Source organism: Danio rerio, chromosome 22 (genome assembly GCF_052040795.2).
Source record: "Danio rerio strain M-AB ecotype USA chromosome 22, GRCz13ab, whole genome shotgun sequence".
Classification (NCBI taxonomy): Eukaryota; Metazoa; Chordata; class Actinopteri; order Cypriniformes; family Danionidae; genus Danio; species Danio rerio.
The window spans coordinates 13005363-13028684 of record NC_141042.1 but is presented as its reverse complement, the minus strand read 5'-3'; the positions used below and the strand labels follow the sequence as shown (position 1 = coordinate 13028684).

The 23322-nt window shown below is 36.1% G+C and overlaps 1 long non-coding RNA gene across 1 annotated transcript in view; it reads right to left on the bottom strand.

The window, feature by feature from the left end:
* Window positions 1–10180, bottom strand: part of LOC137489012 (uncharacterized) — a 97797-nt gene extending 87617 nt beyond the window's left edge. The window contains exon 1 of the long non-coding RNA XR_015521774.1: window positions 9826–10180. This is a non-coding gene — a long non-coding RNA (uncharacterized LOC137489012). The remainder of the gene's footprint in view (window positions 1–9825) is intronic.
* Window positions 10181–23322: the final 13142 nt, after the last annotated feature.

Sequence of the window (23322 nt, the reverse complement as noted above, 5' to 3'; positions counted from 1 at the left end):
CTGTGAAAAACAGAGATTAAAAACTTTTCCATTACCTTCAGCAGACGCAAACTCTAAAGGCGGACAACTGCTTCTCACTCAGGGCTGTTTATGTTAATGAGGGAGAAATAGTCACTAATGGGCGGAGCTTTTCCCCTCTTACAACACTTACAAAAATGTGTATGTCAATCAGAGTGTTTCTCTAAACTGTTTTTAGTGCGATTTACAAATAAATAGAATTATTTAATAAATTTTTGTCATTAGAGGCTGGCTATATTCACACATCGTTACTGCACAACTGTTTAAACCCCTTATAAAAGTGATTTTTAATATAATTATTGTATATTTAATATAATTTACATACTTTAATTACCTCTTAACGTAAACAACTAACATTTTCAAACATTTCTTTTAATTGTATTGTAAAAAATTACAGTATGTTTTGCCCTATTTGTGTTGTATTGTTTTTTCTCTGTTTATTCTTGTCTCTTCTTTTTTTCTTCTACCATACCGTAGAAAACCATGATGGCAGCCATTCATAAACTGAAAAAACTCAAAAGAAAGGCTTACATTTTATCCCTCAGAGAACAGAGGTTGATCATAGCTGTGTTTGGGGGAGAGGGAGAGAGAGAGAGAGAGAGAGAGAGAGAGAAGAGAGAGAGAGAGAGAGAGAGAGAGAGAGAGAGAGAGAGAGAGAGAGAGAAAGACCCCCTTCTTTAATGCTGTTTCGGCTAATAAAATCTGTCCTGGGCTAATGAAATGTGTCTTGGCTTAATGAAATCACTGCTCATGTTCCATTAGTGTTCTAAACTCCGCCCACTCAGATAATTTACTGCTCCCTGATTGGTCACATCTTGTGCAGCGTGTTCCACTGCATCAGATAAATGATTAGTTAATGTCACTAATAATTTGCTGATCATTTGGAAATTGAAGGAATAGTTTACTCAAAAATATGTAAACATAAAACAAAACCAATGAAATTAGACATCAATAACGTAAAACCTAATGTGTCGTGTCAAAACACAAGCTAGCAATCCAACGAAAATAAATGTTTAACATGAATAAAAAGAACAAACCCATGAATAATTATAAAAGTAAAAAAAAAAAGTCACACTTTTTTTTTTTAAGTATAGCATACAAAAACTGACAGGTTTGTCATATTTCTTAACAAATTTTTTTGTCTGTGAAATCCCCACTTAAGTATTATACTTAAGCTGTTTTTTCTATTGCACATGACAAGCGACAGACCTCAGCATGCAAACAATTCGGATCCGATTTGAGCTGTGGATACGTTAAAATATTTGAATTCCTGAAACTAGACCGTATGGGACCTGCCGACTGGGTGTGATGTATTCCAGTGATGTCCAAGCAGATCCGTGCACATAAAATAAGAAATACTATTTTTTGTTTTGTTTTTTAATCAGAAAAAAATAACATTTTAAAATGTTTATTAATAAATGAGTAATAACAAATATTATTTGTTTTATGTTGACTTCACATTCCCTCCAAACTTTTTGCGGTCTATGGGCTCTATTTTAAGGGCGCAAAAGCATTAAGGGCATATGCGAATCCACTTATGCTTTTTTAAGAACGGAAAAATATGTTCTGTGCCGTGGCGCAGCTTATTCTTTTAATGAGTTATGGATTTGTTTTGGGAATAAACCAATCAGAGTCTCATCTCCCATTCCCTTTAAGAGTGAGTTGCATCGTGCCATTGCACATTTGCTATTCACATGGCGGACTTTGTAGGTGGAAAAACGGAATGCTTCATTACTTTCACTTTCGTGGATAAGGAAACATGTTGTACACATCGATTAGCCTACATAATTAATTTCATTTGTTAAGCGCAAAGATTTGCTTCAAAACTATTTCTAAATTCAATTCTAATTTCCAGCAAACAAATAAACAGTATTTACAATAGCCCCTTTCACACAGTGATACCGGTAAATATCTGGAAAATTTCCGGAACGACTTTACCGGTATATTCAAAAAAGCGCTGTTCACACAGGCGAGGACGTTACGGAAATTTTCCGGAAAAGAGCATTCACACATCCATTCCAAAATACCGGTAAATTCTGACATCATTCACCACAAATGAGCTTTAAACGGCTGCGCTTGTATTTGTAAACATTTGACTAAATTACAAACTCTGTGGATGATCAATATTGTGAACAACTTTCGCAGGATCACTTTCGCATGTCGAGATGTTCATAATATGTGCGTGTGCAGGCGCTCACAGCCTGTTTCACAGGCACACGCAAAGCTTGAAGGTAAACAAACAACGGCTTATCATAAGCATCTCATCGATGATTATTTACACAGTTGGCATTAAGAAGAACATATAAACGTGATCTGACTAACTTCTAGCAGCTAAATGTGTCTGGAAAAATATTTAAAGGCTTTTATTCTCATAAACCGCGTGGACGTAAATGCGTCTGACTGTTGTAATTGGCTAAAACAGACGTCTCACGTCAGCACGTTCTAGACGTGCACGCGCTTATTACGGAAATCTTACTTCTGCATTCACACAGCGCAGCATTCCGGCAAATTGCCGGTAATGTTACAACTCCTCTTTCCGGAAAATAGCCAGAACGAATTTACCGGTATTTTCAAAAAGGACCTGTTCACACCTTTCCGGAAAATTGCCGGCAATTTTCCGGAAAGGTCTGTATGTGTGAAAGGGGCTATTGTGTTGTCAAAAAAACTGAGTTATATCCAAATACACATGCTGCGGTCCAAAATCTGACAGGTGGACAAATCTAAGCTTGTTTTTAATAAAACAAATATAAATATGCATTTTATAAATAATACTGCTAATAATAATAACATTATACCAAAACAAGTTGTCATGAATAAACTAAAAAAGCCCCCTCGAGATGAAGGCATAAAGGTTTTTATATTCATGTAGAAAGTATTATTTTTAAGAAAATATTTTAATCCTTTAATTCATTTTCATTTGTAAAGATATTTGCGTATTGCTCTTCACCTTGCATGTTTTAAGCAATGTGTAAGCGAGGTGCACAACTAACGCAATCTGCGCTGGACTTTAGACCTGCTTTCAGCTGGTCTATTGAACAGTCTATTTTAGTTCCTTAAAACAGAAACAATGCGCCTTAACACACCTCTTTTTGAGACCAAAACACCCATGAATCCACAAAGTGGCGCGAATAGATTCGCTGTTTAAATAATGTGGCGGAAAACGGGTAAAATAAGATTGCGTTGGCCTGAAAATAGCAACACGTTGTGGAAATACGTCTTAAGCCTTATTGTGCCGGGTGTATGATAGGGCCCTATGAGTTTCTAGTATTAATTCATTCAACCATGGTGAACTCTAAGAGAGTAAAGGCTCTTGCTTTTGCACTTCTTTATTTCGGACACTGCGATAACAGCTTTTCTCCCATGTGCACGATAACAAAACTAAATATTCTGTGCGACTGCCAGAAGGGGGCGTATTCCGACAGCCGTGTCCAAATGTCGTGGGCAGTGAAGAAGCGGCTTTAGAGGAAAAATGTGCGCTACGCATTTATTCATCAAAAAGCTTGAAGCATCAGAATTTGTTCTCGGTATCGGCCGATCACCATGACAAGAAATCAGTACTGGGCTGCAAAAATCTTGATCGCCGCATCCTTAGTTTTTACCAGCTAGTGTTTCTTTACAAATGGTAAATCACCACCTACTGGCCTGGCATAAGTAATACCACACTTTGCAGATCTACAAGAATGCCAACTGCTCTGACAACACTGTAACCTGTACGCAAACTTTTCGAATACACAAATAAAAGAGCGTTGGCCCTGAAAGCACAGTGTTGTCAAATAAATGCAAATTCCTTGACAGCTAAACAATACATCTGCAAACAAACGACACCGTCAGATGTTCAGTTCCTCTGGAAATCATGAAAGTTGGAATGTGTTTGAATTATTTCCCCATCCGCAGACATTTCCCTGATCGTCCAATAACAATAAACATTATTATATATTCATGACCGTCTGCTTTGCTTCCTCCACAGCAGCAGAAACAAACATCTTTCTCTCCACACACACAAACACAGTCAAACATGCACTCGCAATCTCAAACACACACATAAACACAAACAATCACTCTCTTACAAACACACACACACAAACTCAGTATCCAGAAACACACATATACAACACAAAATTAAATGCACAAACATGCAAAAACAGACACAAAGACACACACACTTACATAGACACAAACAAACAAGTATACACTCATATTTTACAAGATTATCTATTTACATAGACACACACACACACACACACAAGCGACTGCACACAGACACACTAACAAATTGTCACAGCATGCACAAGTATGGCCACACACAAACGCATACACAAGCAGTCACACAAACACACACATTCACACACAAACACCCACTCACAAGCATGCACACACAAACATACATTACAACATTGTTTATTTGTATAAACACACAAAAACACAGACACACTTACGCACACACAAAGAAACACACACAGAGACAGACGCAGCATTAAATACACACACACACACACACACACATTTCACAATATTGTTTGTTTACAGACACACACACAGACATACACCATCAAATACACACACATACACGTATAATTTACAACATTGTTTATTTACAGACATACACATACACACACACACACACACATTTCACAATATTGTTTGTTTACAAAGACACACACATGCACACAAAACAAACACCATCATACAGACACATACATTTTACAACATCGTTTAATTGCAAAGACATGCACACAAACACACATCAAACACACAGACACACACACATTTTACAACATTGCTTATTTACAAAGACACACACATGCACACAGACACACACACACACACCATCAAACACACACATTTTACAACATTGCTTATTTACAAAGACACACACATGCACACAGACACACACACACACACCATCAAACACACACATTTTACAACATTGCTTATTTACAAAGACACACACATGCACACAGACACACACACACACCATCAAACACACACATTTTACAACATTGCTTATTTACAAAGACACACACATGCATACAGACACACACACACACACCATCAAACACACACATTTTACAACATTGCTTATTTACAAAGACACACACATGCACACAGACACACACACCATCAAACACACACATTTTACAACATTGCTTGTTTACAAAGACACACATATGCACACAGACACACACACACCATCAAACACACACATTTTACAACATTGCTTATTTACAAAGACACACACATGCACACAGACACACACACACACCATCAAACACACACACACACACACACACACACACACACACTTATTTTACAATATTGCAACACATTTTACGCACATGCACGCACACACACAGACACACACACACACACACACAAACACACACATACCGTATATATTTTACAGCCGGATTTACACACTCATACACGTACAACATTATTTACAAAGACACAAACACGCACACAAAGGCACACAGTCACATTCAATCAAATACACACTTAAATTTTACAGCATTATTTAGACACACACACACACACAAACACGCACACCCATACATACACACACACACACACACACACACACGCACACACACACACACACACAGTAGTCTGATCTTCACCCACGGTTAACACACAACATAATTACAGCATTCCCTGCTTAATGAATGGATTAAATGTGAAAGCACTCTTCATACACATGAGGGCTCCTGCAGGGCCACACCAGCACAACCCAAACAGCTCTTCACACTGACAGCGCTTTCTAAAGACTCCATTATTGGCCCGGACCCATTCATTAGCGGAGGAGAGACGGGCAGAGAGAGACAGGTGGACCGCAGACAGCCCACTGAAGGTGAATATGGCGAATATTGTTAGAGACAGCTGGCTGATGGACTGATAATGACCCGAGCGCGTGTGTGTGTGTGTGTGTGTGTGTGTAAGTGTCTGTCTGTCTGTCAAGCTTTTTCACTGTCGCTGCATTTCGGTCAATCAGCACTTGCTGGGGGTGCAGGGAAAAAAATGCAGACATTTCAACAGGAGTGACGGGAAAAATGGGATATTGTATTTGCAAAAATGACACATAAAAAAAAAATCACATTTTATTATATTTATATATATATATACACACACATATATATATACATATATATATAAAGCAAGCAAAAATTGGGGGGGGGGGTTAAAGTTCTGTAAGGATCTCTTATGTATGTTTTTTTTTTTCTTTTATTTAAATGTATTATGTGTTTAAAACAAATGCAAATAAATATATTTTGGAAAAAAAACAACTTAAAAGTACAGTTAAAAATGGCAATACAAGCTAATAAAAAATATCATATACTATATCAGTAGACAATTATCCCTAAAAATTAGCCTAGGAACGCAGTTTTTGTATTAAAATAATACCACAATACCAACGTCTTTATTGTCTTTATCCAAAAATAATAATAATGACTTATTTTGTGGAATGTTTTTGGAGTGAAATAAGACTTCGGGCATGTTCTAGACAGCCTTTTTGATATTCACCCGGGGGATTCTTTGTTTCTCGGACAATCTTTTTCTCCCTCTGCTGATCCCATTATGATAGGAGACTCTTTGCTAATTGAGTCATTAGTGCAAAGCGACTGGTATTATCAAGCGCACACGCGATTTATCCCAACATACGACCTCGAAAATTAATTCCTCTCAGATAATTACACGCGGTCACATCAGCAAATAGCAAGACACAGTCACACACAATTCCAGCTCCCAGCGGCTTAACGTTCATTCTTTGGAAAAAAAATTAGCATGACCTTTTAAAACCGCACACGTTTATCGAGCAAAATATCTAACAGGCAAACTTTTCTAAATGAGGACTTGAATGCATAAACATAATTCATTTAAAAGTGTGTAGATATAAGTGTTAATTTGTTAACTTTAACCCATGATCTTAGCATTGCTAGCGCTATGCTACACAATTGAAGCAACAGGAATGCTGTCAGTTGATCAATTAGTTTGAGTTTGCATGTTCTCTCCGCATTCGCGTGGGTTTCCTCCGGATTCCCCCACAGTCCAAAGACATGCGGTACAGGTGAATTGGGTCGGCTAAAATGTCCGAGGTGTATGAGTGTGTATGGATGTTTCCCAGTGATGGGTTGCAGCTGTAAGTGCATCCGCTGCGTAAAACATATGCTGGATACGTTGGCAGTTCATTCCACTTTGGCGACCCCAGATTAATAAAGGGACTAAGCTGAAAATAAAATAAATGAATGAATAACTACAAACTAACCTTCATGTATCCCAATATTAGCTTAATATATATTATATTAGCTATTAAGCCTTGAATAATATTAACCCTTGCATGTCTATTTTAAAAAAGTTCCACATAAACTCATGGAGGACAAAATTGTCTTTGCCAAAAAACATAATAAATGTATCATATTGTGATGCTTTTAATTACCTAATTAAAAGATATTAAATGTTTAAGGTTAAAGCTGCAATCACACTGCACTTTTCACCCGATAGACTTCCATTTATAAGCATGCATCACACTGGAAACGCAAGCTCGTGCAACAAGTTTCGCAGTTTGATACGGAGCAAAGTTCAAGCTTGGTGAACTCTGACCTGTGAAATCGCATAATGTGACTGCGTAGGACCAATCGAAGATCAAAACATGACCTCTCTGTGCAGAAATTTAAAATATGGACCAATCGCTTGCTTTTTTAAACGTCTAATCATCTTGTTTAATCCCGCCCATTTTAAAGGTTGGACAACAAAATGGAAGCCTGTTAACAAATAAATACAAAATAATTATGCTTAAAATAAAAATAAACATTTTTAATCTCAATGCCCTGAGTGGTACTATAATAAACAAATTTTTAAAAAAAGTTCTACATTTTGTCTAGTGTAAAATAAAATTAGCGAAAGAGATTGCATTTTTTGAATCACCAAATCCCCCAAAAAAATCTTAACTAAGGGTGCTTTCACACTAGCACTTTTGGTCTGCACCAGGGTTCATTTGACATCATAGTATGGTATGTTTAGCTAGTGTGAATGTGTGCACCTGTGAACTGTACCCAAGTCTGCCTGAAAGAGGTGGTCTGGGGTACGGTTCATGCGAACTCTGCTACGGTTCACTTCTGAAGTGAATGCAATCGTACCAAATAACGAAAGTGAACTGCCAACTGTACAACAAATTATCGTTTTCATATCGTTCATTCGTATTTGTGTGTGTGTGTCTGTGTGTCATGTTTCGTAACTTGGTGACAATCGAGAGTGACCCACGGCAAACAGTGATACACAATGATGTCCACTCGTCTCCCCAAAAAACGGCTTCTGCAGACACTGTGTGATGTTCGGAATGTTATAATATTTTTGCAGCAGATGGACGCGAGTTGCTTTCTGTATGTCCAAAACCAAAAGATTCAGTAGAAGAAAATCGACCGGGATGTGTGGACGTCTTTTCATTTTAGCACTTTGCTTTCGTGACTTTACACCTAGCAACAGCCAAATAATGGAAGTGAACCGCTAACTGTACAACAAACTATGGTTTTCATATTGTTCATTCGTGTTTGTGTGTGTCATGTTTCGTACCTTGGTGACAAGCAGGACTGAGCCAGGGTCCGCTCGTCTCCTCCAAAAATGGCTTCTGCAGACACTGTGTAATGTTCTGAATGTTTAAAATATTTTAGTGCAAGATGGACGCGAGTCGCCTTCTGTATGTCCAAAACCAAAAGATTCAGTAAAAGCAGAACAGCCGCGATGAGCGGACGTCTTTTCATTTCGGCGCTTTGCTTTCGTGACCGTCACCTAGCAACAGCCGTAAACAAAACAGCAGCTCGATGACGCAAGTGTACCAGGGTTCAGAAAGAAAAAAGACAATGTGAACACAAACCAACCGAGAAGGTGGCATGAGAGCACAATCGAACTTGGGTGCGGTCCAGGCAAGTGAACCAAGTGTGAAAGCACCCTTAAAAAATAAAAAATCACCTATGCAATGGATGGCCTGACATCGTGTCCCAACTACACACGACATTCGATAAAAGCTATCTTTTCCATGTTAAAAGAAGATTTTGTACTAACCATCTGCGACGGTGATACGCAAAATTAAAATTTTAGAAATGCTTTCACATTAAGCTTATGCTACTTTAACAAAAATTACCTCAGGTACAAATGCTGCTACTATGCTAAATGCTAACGTTACCAATGTGAGTTTATTTCCCATTACATTTATTGCCATACTACTCAAATAAGTAACAGATCAACGTTTTGTTCTATTTTTGAGATCCGAGGTAAACTATTGATAGTTCACCTCTGAACTTAAAAATAAAACAATAATGTTAGCAGATGCTTTGAAAATTAAAACCATTTCTAAATGGCATCACAGTGTAGGGTTCAGCTAATTAAAATGTTTAGGTGAACTAGCCCTGAACTAGACAGGGACCACACATATAAGCATATAAAAGCAGAAATTATCCTTTCTGAAGTCACATCTGCAGTTTAATTTATAGCTACCTTGTTAAAATGTCAAAATGAGCAATCAAACAAAAATGAAATGAGGCATAAAAGAGGTGTGATTGGGTTGAGAGTGAGTCACAATGCTAATGCTAACATTGTAGGACAGGTGTGTATGAGAAAGGGCAAAGAGAAAAGCAGATGGCAGAAGTGTTTGTTGTGTCCAGAGCGAAAGGCAGAGACCTTAGCATATGCTCAGCTGACTGCCCACTGTGAGAACATTTACTTTAGTGTTTGCAGCTTATATCTACATTTTTTACAGTGTTTGTGAACCGGCTTGAGGGTTTACCCAGGAGTTTAAAAATATAAGCAATGACTCACGTTGAGGATCATGTAGTCAGCCGGTTATTACTCCTTAACGCGAAATAAAATCCCAGTTTCATGCAGAGAGGCGTAATGAAGCAGGTTTAGAAAGCGAGTCTGTTCATTTGTCGCATTCTTGATTGACTCCCACTGACGCGAACGAACATTGTCAGCTAGTCTGAATTAAAACGTAGCAGTAGTGCAAATATCCCAATTTATTCACGTAAAGCACCAAAAGAACCGCCAAATTTAGTTCTATGACTATTAGAACTCAGTTCATTTTAAAGTTTTTTCTTTGAAAAACGTCAGTTCTGTTTGATTCATCTGAGAGAAATGACTCGTTTGAATAGATTCATTTTAGGGAATCAAAAGTAAAGTGCGAGTCGCGATCCGTGTAATTTGATTCAAGATGATACTTTTAATGGCTCAAAATACAGGCTACAACAAGAAGTTTAGTTTTTCAACAAATGACTTTTTTTATCATTTTAGGGAAAATAAAACAAACAATGTTACCAAATTTGAAAATAAATTGTTTGGATATACTTATATGTGGTCGCCGTTTTAAAGGGCTAGTTCACCTAAAAAATGTAATTTGCTAAACTTCTATTCACTTGCTAAATCGTATGAAATTCCAGTGGCGGTTCTAGATCAGAGTAACTGGGGGGCGGGCAGGGTGCCGCTTGTACTTTTAGGGGCACACTTTAACATTCATCATAAACTATTTAAACAATTCTCAAAGTCATTGTTAATTTATGTGTTTTATAGTAACTTTGCATTGGTGTTGGATAACACATTTCTAACATTCAAGCACATCAAGGCAAATTTTTGCACCTGTAAACTTTAACAGATGCAGTTGAAGTCCATTTTTTTGCCCTCCATTGATTTAAAATAATGTTTTCCAAGTGATCTAAATCACACCAAGGGCATTTTCACAGTATTTCCTATAAAACAAAAATAATTATTTTAGAATCATAGTAAGTCTTATTTCTCATTGTTTATTTCTTGAATAAAAGCCGTTTTTTAATTGTTTTTTTAAGGTCAGTATTATTAGCCTCGTTAAGAAATCTGTAGGCCTATATTTTTAATTTTTCTAGACATCAAACCAGTTACACAATTACTTGACTAATTAATCCAAATTTCCTAGTTAACATAACCTAATTAAGTCTTTAAATGACATTTTAATCTGAATCAAAGTCTACAGAATACTTAAAGGGACTTTGTCTAAATTCAAATATCTTGCAAAATAACTAGTAAAATATTTTGCACTGTCACCATGGGAAAAGTAAAAAAGTAGTTATTCATTAGTTAGTTAAACTTATATGTTTAAAAACGTGTTGCAAATAAATTGTGTTTAAAGACTCGTTCTGTCACAACTGAAATCAAAAATGAATGAAGACAAAACTAAACCAGTTGAATATTTCTTTTACTACACATGACTGAAAACTACATTTGATCAATGCGCTACATCTGTGCTTCGGTACTTGCAGACTGTTTGTAAAATAAAGACTGCATTTTGCATTTTGAGTTTTTCACAACATGAAAATGACTGAAGTTGAATCTTTTTATTACCTTTGTCAATTTGGAGGTTAACTTCTGCCTAATGCGGGGAACTGATGCGCGCAGCACCATCACTGACAGAGAGAGTGAGTGTGCACGAAAGTGAGCGCGTGCAACACCGAGAGCACGCGAGAGAGGTCTCAGTCATATGTATGCAGTCTGCCACCGATGGTTGATTATGCTTCTTCATGGCGTTTTGACACAAAAATACATGTCCAAATTTAGGGGGGCCAGAGGAGGCCCAAGCTTGTTGACATGGAGGGGCCAAGCTCTTGACTTGTTGCAAAATAAACACGAATATTTTAACAATTACTGAACATTTATTACTTTCTGGCCATCAGATATTAGGCATGGATATACATAGTGATTGTGATTTTCGAAAGTATTACAGTGCTTATTATTACCATTTGATGAGTCTCCGCTTTCAGTTTGATATAGAGCTTGGACCCGGAAGCAGCTTTGCTTGACGTCCCACTTAACAAGTGGATTGTATCTGTCTGCAGACTGCAAAAGAGCGACGCAACAAGAAGGGGGCTTAACTTGTTGTAGAGGGGCGTAACTAGAAGTTATTGAGATCCCATTAGTCCATGCGGGATGTCACAACGAGATGTTAAGGAAAAAAGCAAATAATACTTTGCAGATAACATTTACAGCGAATGCTTTTATGCATTTACTCAAAATATATCCACAACTTTTTTTATTAGATTTTTATGATTTAATTTAATAATTTATTCATACATTTTGTTTTATTTTCGGCTTAGTGACTTTATTAATTAATTAATTGATTTATTTAATTCATTTGCTATAGTAAGCCTGTATGTTAAAGCAATAAGTCATGGTTTACACTAAATTTAAAACAGCTATGGACATTGTGAAACACATCATGGAGCTGTTCTAAATTAACTGTAAACCACAGCTTTACATGGCTTATTGATTTTACAAAGAAGTTTCACAAAATAAAATATTAAATAAAGCATATAAAATAGTTTCTTTAAATCCGTATACTGATAGTGAAATGTTTGCCCAGCAACAGACATAAGTGTATGTTTGTAGAGTATTTTACAACAGCTTTGAATGCAGCTCGACCAATCACAATCAAGGACCAGATAGCCATTTAATAAAAAAAATTACATTTTAATTAGCCTGATTTCATGACCATTCAGTATAAATGTTCATCGTATGTAATAGCTTATGTGATGTACAGTGCCAGACATGTTGCTTTTAACCCAAAAAAATTCCTTTAAAAAATTAAGAAACCTTTAGGATTTTTTGAATGACTCATAATGAAAGGGGATGGAGGGAACTTGTTAGTAACAATATTTGTGAATGGATTACTGAAATTTTTAAAACAGTTTTAATCAGGGTGCGAATTATAGGGGGGATTGGGGGGATTGACCGCCCTAATTAACTCTTGATTAACTCTAGATGTATGGGGGGTCAGCCCATTAATACTGACAAATAGTTTGCTCTGATCTGTATTTAAAGTAATGCTAACAATTAAAATAATATACAATATAAATATACATTTGGCCACCCCTATTATGGTTCATACCATTGTGAACACATAATCGTGCTAATCAGTCTGTGCCAGAAAGAAAATGTTTTCAACAGTTTGAAACTGCAGATCTAGATCACCAATAGATATGGTAAGTGTTCACAAGACTGTTTTCTTGTAAAATAGATGTTTGTTTCTATGGCCTGAAGGTAAAGTCACATTAGATCCAGAGTTTTATATTTTGACCTACAGTAACCTCTGAAATAGCTAATCAGAGGATATTTAGTGTATCCTGTAGGTCAGGATACACTAAATATCCTTCAAAACCCTGAAAACTTAAATACAGAAATAACTGAGTGATGTATTATACAAGCTAACATTACCAAAAAATTTGACCCCGCTGATGGTCAATGTATAATTCGCACACTGGTTTTAACAGACGGAATGTAAAGCAGGCTTCTTAAAATAATGATAGCATTATTATTATAAGAACATTTCTAAATGCAGAATGTTCATCTTGACCAATCTGAATCAAGTATTACACAAGGCTCTATGGCGTTGTTTATATAAAACACAGACCCAGTTTAACCAGATTTGAAAAAGTTATCAAAAAGTTTTTATTTAACAAACAATAGATCAAATCTATTTCCAAGTGTGCAAATGCCAGATTGAGTACTATGAGCTTTAAGGCCTAGTGATTGTCTTTGATTTTAGAACTCCCGTTGCAGTTTTCAAATGTGCAGAGCAAATGATAAACACTTACTGATGAAAAATCCACTGCTCTGTATCTGTCTTTAAAGGTTTTTGTGAACTTTTATTAGTACAGGTAGCTAATCTGTTGTGTTCTGCTTTGTATTTAGAGGTTTTGATCACACAAATCTGCTCTGACACACACACACACACACACACACGCACACACGCGCACACACAGCCTACCCTACAGCATCTATTGTCTGTTTCCTCTGTCTGTATTCTGCAGCTGTGCATGACTGATTCTCCCAGCTTCAGGATTTACAGAACAAAGCCTTGTAGACAGCACCTATTGATCTTGCTGTGTGTGTGTGTGTGTGTGTGTGTGTGTGTGTGTGTGTGTGTGTGTGTGTGTGTGTGTGTGTGTGTGTGTGTGTGTGTGTGTGTGTGTGTGTTCGTCTGGGTTACAGGGACACGGATGGGAAGTGACATTTCTAACACTTGAGAAACACCTCAGTGGGAGAAATCACGGTTTCAAAACTCCGTCCCTTTTCCTTAGGCAGTGTCTTTACTGCAATAAAATCCTTGTAAATGAGTGTTTTGGTAGCCTTGATCAACCTCGACTTTGAACAAACTTTCTCTGATTCAGACAAATTCTCTGGAAATTGTCGTATTGGTAGCACATTTACTAACTGATATCAACTGATGCTGTTTCATTTGAGTACGAGTGATTTGAATTAAGGAATCATAGGTGGCCATAGGTCGTCTCACAGCAAGAAGGTCGCTGGTTTGAGTCCCGGCTGGGTCAGTCGGCATTTCTGTTTGGAGTTTGCATGTTCTCAGTGTTGGCATAGATTTCCTCTGGGTGCTCCAGTTTCCCCAAAAGTCCAAAAACATGGGTGAATTGGGTAGGCTAAATTGTCCGTAGTGTATGTGTGTGAATGAGTATATATGGGTGTTTCCCAGTGATGGGTTGCAGCTGGAAAGGCATCCGCTGTGTAAAACATATACTGGATAAGTTGGCGGTTCATTCCGTTGTGACATTTCCAGATTAATAAAAGGACTAAACCGAAAAGAAAATGAATGTATATATATGTAGACATATTATCGTCACCTTGGAATTACAAGGTTCTATCTGCGTTCTGAATGATTTTGAGATATAGAGCATCAAAGTTTTTGCATTCCATATAGCAAACAGTGTGTGTAGCATTTGTTTTTTAAATAAAAAGTCTTAAAATGTTAACGACTTATAAAAAAAAAACACCCCATAATGTAAATAAGTTGTCATTTATTAAGAATATGAAACTAACTCAATATATACAACTTGTTTTAATGTTAGAATGGTGATGACAATTTGTACCTAAATTGTGTGAGGTTTTCATCAGGAAAAGTAACCATTTGGAGCATTGTTTAGCATTTATATAACCAGAGTTTTACCCCAAATTCCAGTGTCAAAATAATTTAAACAATCATCAAATTTAAGTATTTGTGCAAGTAGATTACATACAAATTCAATGCAAACGGGGCAAGGTATTATTTAACTTGAGCAGATCCATGAATATGTCTATGCGAATCTCCCATTCCACCACATCCCAAAGGTGCTCTATTGGATAAAGATCTGGTGACTGTGAAGGCCATTTGAGTACAGTAAACTCATTGTCATGTTCAAGAAACCAATCAGAGATGATTCAAGCTTTATGACATGACGCGTTATCCTGCTGGAAGCAGCCATCAGAAGATGAATACACTGTGTTCATAAAGGGATGGACATGGTCAGCAACAATACTGTGGCTTTGATACGATGCTCAATTGGTACTAATGGGCACAAAGTGTGCCATTGAAATATCCCCCACATCGTTACACCACCACCAGCAGCCTGAACCGTTGACACAAGGCAAGATGGATCCATGCTTTCATGTTGTTGACATCTAATTCTGACCCTACCATCTGAATGTCCCAGCAGAAATTGACACTCTTCAGACCATGCAATGTTTTCCCAATTTTCTATTGTCAAAATTTTGGTGAGCCTGTGTGAATTGTAGCCTCAGTTTTCTGTTCTTAGCTGACAGAAGTGGCACCCGGTGTGGTCTTCTGCTGCTGTAGCCCATCTGCCTCAAGGTTGGATGTGTTGTGTGTTCAGTGATGCTCTTCTGCATTTCTGAGTTGTAACGAGTGCTTATTTGAGTTACTGTTGCCTTTCTATCAGCTTGAACCAGTCTGGCCATTCTCCTCTGACCTCTGGCATCAACAAGGCATTTGCGCTCACAGAACTGCCTCTCACTGGATGTTTTATTTTTTTTTACCATTTTCTGTAAACCCTATAGATGATTGTGTGTATATGTGTGTGTGTATATAGTTTTATTTATCTATGTAATGCATGTTTATTAACTGGGTTACGACAAACAAAAACACCAACATACTAAATTACTGCACAGTGTTTTAAAAAAATTGATCGATCAGGGAAACATTTGGTGTTTAATACGTCTAATTTGCAGCTTGGGACGTATTTTGGAATCGACTCCATTTCCCGGCTTTAGAATTCAATAGACTCAATTCCGAGAATCAACAGTTGCAAATCTTTCTTTTCACACCCCAACAGTAGTAAATATGCCCCCAAAAAGAAGCCTATTCAAGCACATAATTGATTGCATCAGTGGCGCTAGAACGTGACGTCAAAGCTTTAACACTTAGTTTGAAATGCAAATCCACCCTGAATGTTCTTATAAACTGCTTTCTCCCAGACTACCGAAATCCACAACAAACGTCTGCATGAAACGTTTTGTAATAGAAAAAGCACATGTCACATCGCCTTCATGGAGAAGACAAATTGAGCTATTGCATGGAAGTCGTCCTTGCCTCTTTCCCCCAAGGCATCATGGTTAGGCGGGTCAAGACAGACACCAAAAGCACAATAAAAGTCAATCACCCGTGCGGTCTATTGGTGATCTGCACTTAGGGGCCATTAAGAATGGAATTTCAATTAGTGCCCGTCTTATCAGCGCTGTATGTGTGTTTGGGTGTTTGTGTTTCCAGCAGTGGGACATGATTTAATTTCCTCCCCGTCTGACAGGTGTTAAAGCGAAGCGTGTGAACGCATACGGCCAAGAGTTACCTTGAAATAGCTGTACAAATGACAGTATTTCAGTATGGACCCAATATGACACTGCATCCTATCTGAGACACACACACACAGACACTCATAAACATGACCTTTAACCTCTGCTCATCTCACAAAAGCAATACAAAGCGGTTCATTCCTGAACATATTGATTTTGTGTCCAGAATCCCAAAGTGCAAAAGGATTTCGAGTTATCTAGATTGAAAAATCAAATAATTTGGCGAGCCAGCCAGGAGCATGCCTAACCAAAAAACACACATAAAAATCGAACTCTACTCTCTACACCCAAGAGTAAATTGCAATTTGTCTGTAGACGTTGAGCACTACAATATGTTGGTCAGTACATATCGCTTGACATTTCATTTGTCACGTACTGTAACCTTGGTCGATTAATGCAAAGTGTGAGAACAGCGAGGGTGACATTTACGGGTACCTGAGCACACACACTATTAAAACCCGGCAGGCATTCGTTTTAATATGTCGTCTAATATTCAGAGGAGTTTGAAAACAAAACCTCCAGACCAGACACAACACATCGACGGGTCTTGTTATCAGGTTTCTGACATTTCCCCTGGCTGCAGACGTGTGTTCACACATTTGAGAGTCCGTTCAACCAGAAAACATCCACTAGAGACTTACACACATACAATCAGTAGCTTGTAGAGGTTATTTGGGAAGTACGGCTAAAGCCCACTGTATAAGTCAAGTCTTATATTTAAGGAATTGATGTAAATCAACAACTTTGAGTTACTTTAACTTGGCTAAAGGAATATATTGGCTCCATTTGATGTGAGTTTTAGGGTGTGTTTGTTCTACATTTAAGACATTTAACAACACTTAACATGACCTTGATGGCATTGTGCATTTTATATATATATATATATATATATATTGTGCCATAGCTATTTGGATATGTTATTGAACTCTTTAGTTTCATTTAATTATTGTATTCTTTAAAGTGTTTTTGGATACTATATTTAAACTATGGTACAAGAACATAGTAGCAGAGTATCATGTCTGTATTCCTATGCTACTCATGGAACTCATGGAAGTATTTAGTTCTATTTGGTACATAATTTAATTATAATACTAGTATCTGATAAAAAAAAAAAGTGGCCTATTTTTACTTATATAGCAGTAATAAACATTATTTTATGTATATCATTTATTATACACATGCAAATATGCTGTTTTTAAGTATATCGGAGTAATAAATAAATAATGTTAAAAATAAACTATACTATCATATGTAAACATATTTATAATTTGTTATTTTTAATGCATTTAAATTTATTATACTAAATATTGTGTTATTTCTGTAAACAAATAGACTGCATTAGATAATATTATGTGTAAAATGATACACATGATATAAAATGTGTGTAGAGAAGAGGTACAGTAACCCAATTCTTTCCTAGTTAAATGCAAAACCCTAAAAAAAAAAAAAAAAAAATTTACTATAGAATATGAAAAGAATATTAATGGTGCAGTAATTTATAGTAATGACAGAAAGTTATTGCAATATATTTGGTTAAAAAATATAAGCATAATTGCTATGATCTATTATTAGCTATTAATATTGTTTGATTTATAGAAAGTGTGTATAATTTATTTAAAATATATGTATACATTATATTATATTTACAAAAGATTTATATATATATATCTCACATGAGTAGCAGTGCGATGTGGCTGTATATCAGCATTGGTGGGAGGCGTGCGTTGGCAAAAGGCCACAGGCTGAGTCTCTTAGTGTCCAACCAGTGATAATATACAGCCACATTGCAATGCTACGAGAGTGATATTGCGTTTATACAACAGTTCCACAGCATAATTGTGTATATAAATAAGAAAATCAAACACGGAAAGTCTCAAAATCCTTTTGTAAGAGGAACTACTTTTTTCCGCCATTCATTCACATCTGCAGCTGATGTCAGAACAGCAGGAACCTTTCACTTTAGCCAGTATTTGAATGATTCTCTAGCGTAATATCTAAAGTGATGACAAAACAGGGGATTTTGCTCACATTTTAAAATTTTAAGGCTGAACGGCATGAAATGCCATCAGTCTACAGAGATTTCCCAGGTTTTCTCTGTTGCAATAGGGAGACCACAATAATAAACCACGAAAAAGCCAAAGCAAAGCAAACACTACCTAAGCACATGCGTGCATTTCTTCTTTCTTTCTGTTTAGTGAAGTAGTCTGCAATTACAAAAACAGGAGACACATAGAAACCATCTCAAGTTTTAAGTCTTTAAGATAAGTCCCATCTCACACTAAACACACTACAATCACCATGATATAAATACAGCACTACAGCATACAAAAGAGAGTCACTTACTAGTTTTATAATGATTTGATCAGATCTAGTTTTTAAATTAAGCTGTATTTTTTTCTCCCCTTGAGGCTTATTTTGCAGTCTCTGTCGCCTTCTTGTGGATGGACAACATCAACTGTCTTTGGTCTGCTTTGTGACAGGCTAATGACCCCCAACACACTGTCTCTCAGAAACTATAAATATTCAAAATAGGCATTATAATAAACTGCAGTTGCAATCTAAACAACTACATTCTCGTCTAAAAAAGCCTCAAAAGTACATTATGTTGCCCAACAGCAGCAATATTTGTCAAACTGTAGAGTGTCCTCTGTTTGTTGCTGTATGTGGGTGGACCAATATACAAGGGTGAAGGGTTAAGAGGCTGGACGAGTGCTGTTACTGGTAGAATATTGCACTGCTATCAGCCAATCAGGTTCAAGAACCAGACAGAACTGTTGTACTGTATATATATATAAAATTATATATATAAAATATATAAATTGCCATATTTTTACCACAACTTCCTTTACTTTTCTATAGTAATCCTTTACCATATTACCACCAAAATACTTTTCTCTAAGTAATTTCACAACAACTGCTTTCTATTTTGTTTACACACACAAAATCACACTAACACCCATCTGACAGGCCTGTGTTATCATTCATCAAGCTTAGTGTGAATATATTCCATGTTTCTGTGTGATATATGAGCCATCGTGTGTAAAGGAAACACTATTAATGTGAGCTCCAGTCAGATGCTGCTGTAATGAATCACTTTCACTCTCAGCGCAACAACAAAGCGCACTTTCACAACTCGCACAATTAATCAGGGCCACAGTGTGTTCATAATCGCCTGGATTCATCTCTGCCATTGCTGTCTGTCACAAACCACAACGCTCTCCGCAGCTGATAGTCTGCGTTACCACAAAGAAAAGAATGAAGATTTCAGCATTGACTGATGCTTGTGAATCTGGCATCTGCTGCATATGCCGGGACGACAGCTAGTTTACATTTAGTGCCATATTTATTTTAGAGAAGTTACAGGAATTGAATATTTTTATTTAATTTATGCGACTTTTCTGAAGTACATACTTTATGAACAAACCCATTTGGGTTAAAATATTTAATCAAGCTTTAAACCACAAAATTTTATTGGTTTATTTTTTAACCCAAAATTGGATTTAAGTAACCCAGCATTTTTTTGTGTGGGTGTACATTTAAGGAATATTGATGATAGGCTGTTGGTTTATTAGAAAATTACAGTAATGCACACCCAACCTGGTGATGCTGAAGTGTTCCAAATGGCCATTAAACCTCAAGTGTGCATTATTGTTCAATAATTTAATGCACAGGAGTGAATTATTCTGCTTATGCTATGGTTCCCACGCCTAAAAACACTGTTCTGATGTTGTATTTCATTTGTCAGATTTTTTTTGTCCGCAAACCAGAGCTGCATGATATTGGAAAAATCTGACATTGCGATATTTTGTATTTCTGCGATTTTATATTGCAATATAAATACTTTATCATTAGATAAATAGATTTTTTTTTAATATCTGGAAACAACTTATTAATTTTCAATTAGTTGGCATTATTTTGTAGGGGGACAAATCTTGTATGAAATGTAATAAACAATTTACAAGCACAGATAAATGTGCTAAAGCAAATATAAAAGTGAAACTAACAGTGCTTTATGGTTTTCAGGGTATAGGCAAATCAGGTACAGAAATTGAAAAAAAAAATCTTACATTAAGTAATTCTGCAACATTTGAAGTTATTTGCAAAAATATTAAAAATTATTGTCTGCTTTGACCCAATTTTGTCAAACATGGACAAACCCGCTTTTTCAGTATTTTTGTTCTTAACCCAAAAACTGGGTTTGTCCACATTTGACCCAAAAGTGCAACAATGTGGTTTCATCATCAACAGAAGTCACATGAGTTAGAAAAATATAGGCGTAAGCAAAGTCCCTATTACAAAAATGTGTTTTCATCCATAGAATCAATATGGACATATTTCAGCATAAAATGAAGGAACGCCGCTCAGAGCTTCAGGCCTGTGGGGTTTATGAATAAAGACTCCGGAAAGGGCTGGGCGAAGGTCATCTCAAGGTCACTTCCTTCCTCAGGGGGAAGTGACCCGAGACCACATGAATGAAATTGAGGAACACACAGGAAGAGATAGGACGCCCTGGGCAAAGTCACACATACTCTGAATGTAATAATAAGGAATGAGTCATTAGGAAGATGATGAAGCACAACTGCATAAAGACACATCTGCCAGATATCTTCATATATGCTAGAGCTATATATATATATATATATATATATATATATATATATATATATATATATATATATATATACACACACACATATATATATATATATATATATATATATATATATATACATATATATATGTATGTATATATATATATATATATATATATATATATATATATATATATATATATATATATGCATGTATGTTTATATATATGTGTGTATATTTATGTGTGTGTATATATATATATCACAGTGCTCATAGTTCAAAGTACTCATATAGATTCACAAGCTCACAGTATTCTCAGGATTCTCAAGTTCACAGTACTCATATAGATTCGTTTTTTTAACTCAAAGTGTTTGTAGCAATCGTTTTCCTCAAACGGTTTGAGTTGACCTAACTGAGTTTTTAAGTACATGGTTGGTTTGAGCTCTTTTCATTTATTGGGTTTTACTGTGCTTAAATTGCTTCCTGTACTTAAATGGATTAAGTTCACAGTACTCATTGGATGACTGACGTCCAATTCCATTTATAATGTATACGAGAAACTTACTGTAGCTTTGTTTCCTAAACAAGTGGTTCTAATTGGCATTGCACTGTAAACCTTAAATAAAAAGTTGTTTTTTAATTCAGTTGTTATGTTTTCAGTTCTCATTCTCTCAAAACGATTCCGCATAAATCCTTTGTTCAAAAATCTTCATAGAAATAACAAAGGGAGGGTATGGGCTTGAGTAAAATGCTAATGTTTGTTTTATTCTGTAAACGTCTGATAACATTTCTTCAAGTACAAAAATGTCATTTAGATGATTTTATTTCACAGCAACAAATAACAATTGGTCAGAATAACAAATGTTTTTATTGGTTGTGACTAAAAATCAGGGTTATTCCACCAAATGTAGATCTCTTATTTCTTCTGAAGTTAAAACATTGGTATTGCGTTGCTTAAAAACTAATATAACCATGTCTAAAAACACTGCAACTTTGTCATTTTCTGCTGAATAATTGCTCTAAATAACAGCATTTTTATTTGCAATTTGAAAGAAGCGTTATCAGAGGTTCTGAAAAAAAATTACATTTTACTTTGTGTGTGTGTGTGTGTGTGTGTGTGTGTGTGTGTGTGTGTGTGTTTATATATATATATGAGCAATATCACATGAGTAGGAGTGCAACATGGCTGTGTATCGGCACTGGTGGGAGGTGTGCGTTGGCTTAAGGCCAAGTGATGATATACAGCCACATCGCACTGCTACTCATGTGATATTATGTTTATACAACAGTTTGACGGCATAATCGTGTTTATAAAAAAGAAAATTAAACACAGAGTCTTAAAACCCTTTTGTAAGAGGAACTACTTTCTTCCGCTAATTATTCACATCTGCAGCTGATGTCAGAACAGCAGAAACTATAGCTTAATCACTAACGTCACTTTAGAGCTAGTATTTGAATGATTTTCTAGCGTAATGTCTAAAGTGATGACAAAACAGCTGACTTTGCTCACATTTTAAGATTATAAGGCTGAATGGCATGAAATATATCAGCATGAGTATTTGTCAAACTGTAGGATCCTCTTGCTGTATGTGGGAGGAGTAATACATAAGGGTGAAGGGTTAAGAGGCTGAACGAGTGTGGTTACTTGCAGAATATTGCATGGCTATAAGCCAATCAGTCTGAACAACCATACAGAACTGTTATTATATGTATACATACACTGTATATGCACTGTATACAGTTGAAGTCAGAATTATTAGCCCCCATTTATTTTTTTGCCCAATTTCTGTTTAACCAAAAAAACATTTTTTCAGCACATTTCTAATCATAACAGTTTTAATAACTCATTTCTAATAACTGATTTGTTTTATCTTTGCCATGATGACAGTAAATAATATTTGACTGGACATTTCTATATCTTAAAGTGACATTTAAAGGCTTAACTAGATTAGGTTAACTAGGCAGGTTAGGGTAATTAATCAAGTTATTGTATAACGATGGTTTGTTCAGTAAACAATCAGAAAAAAATAGCTTAAAGCGGCTAATAATTTTGACCCTAAAATG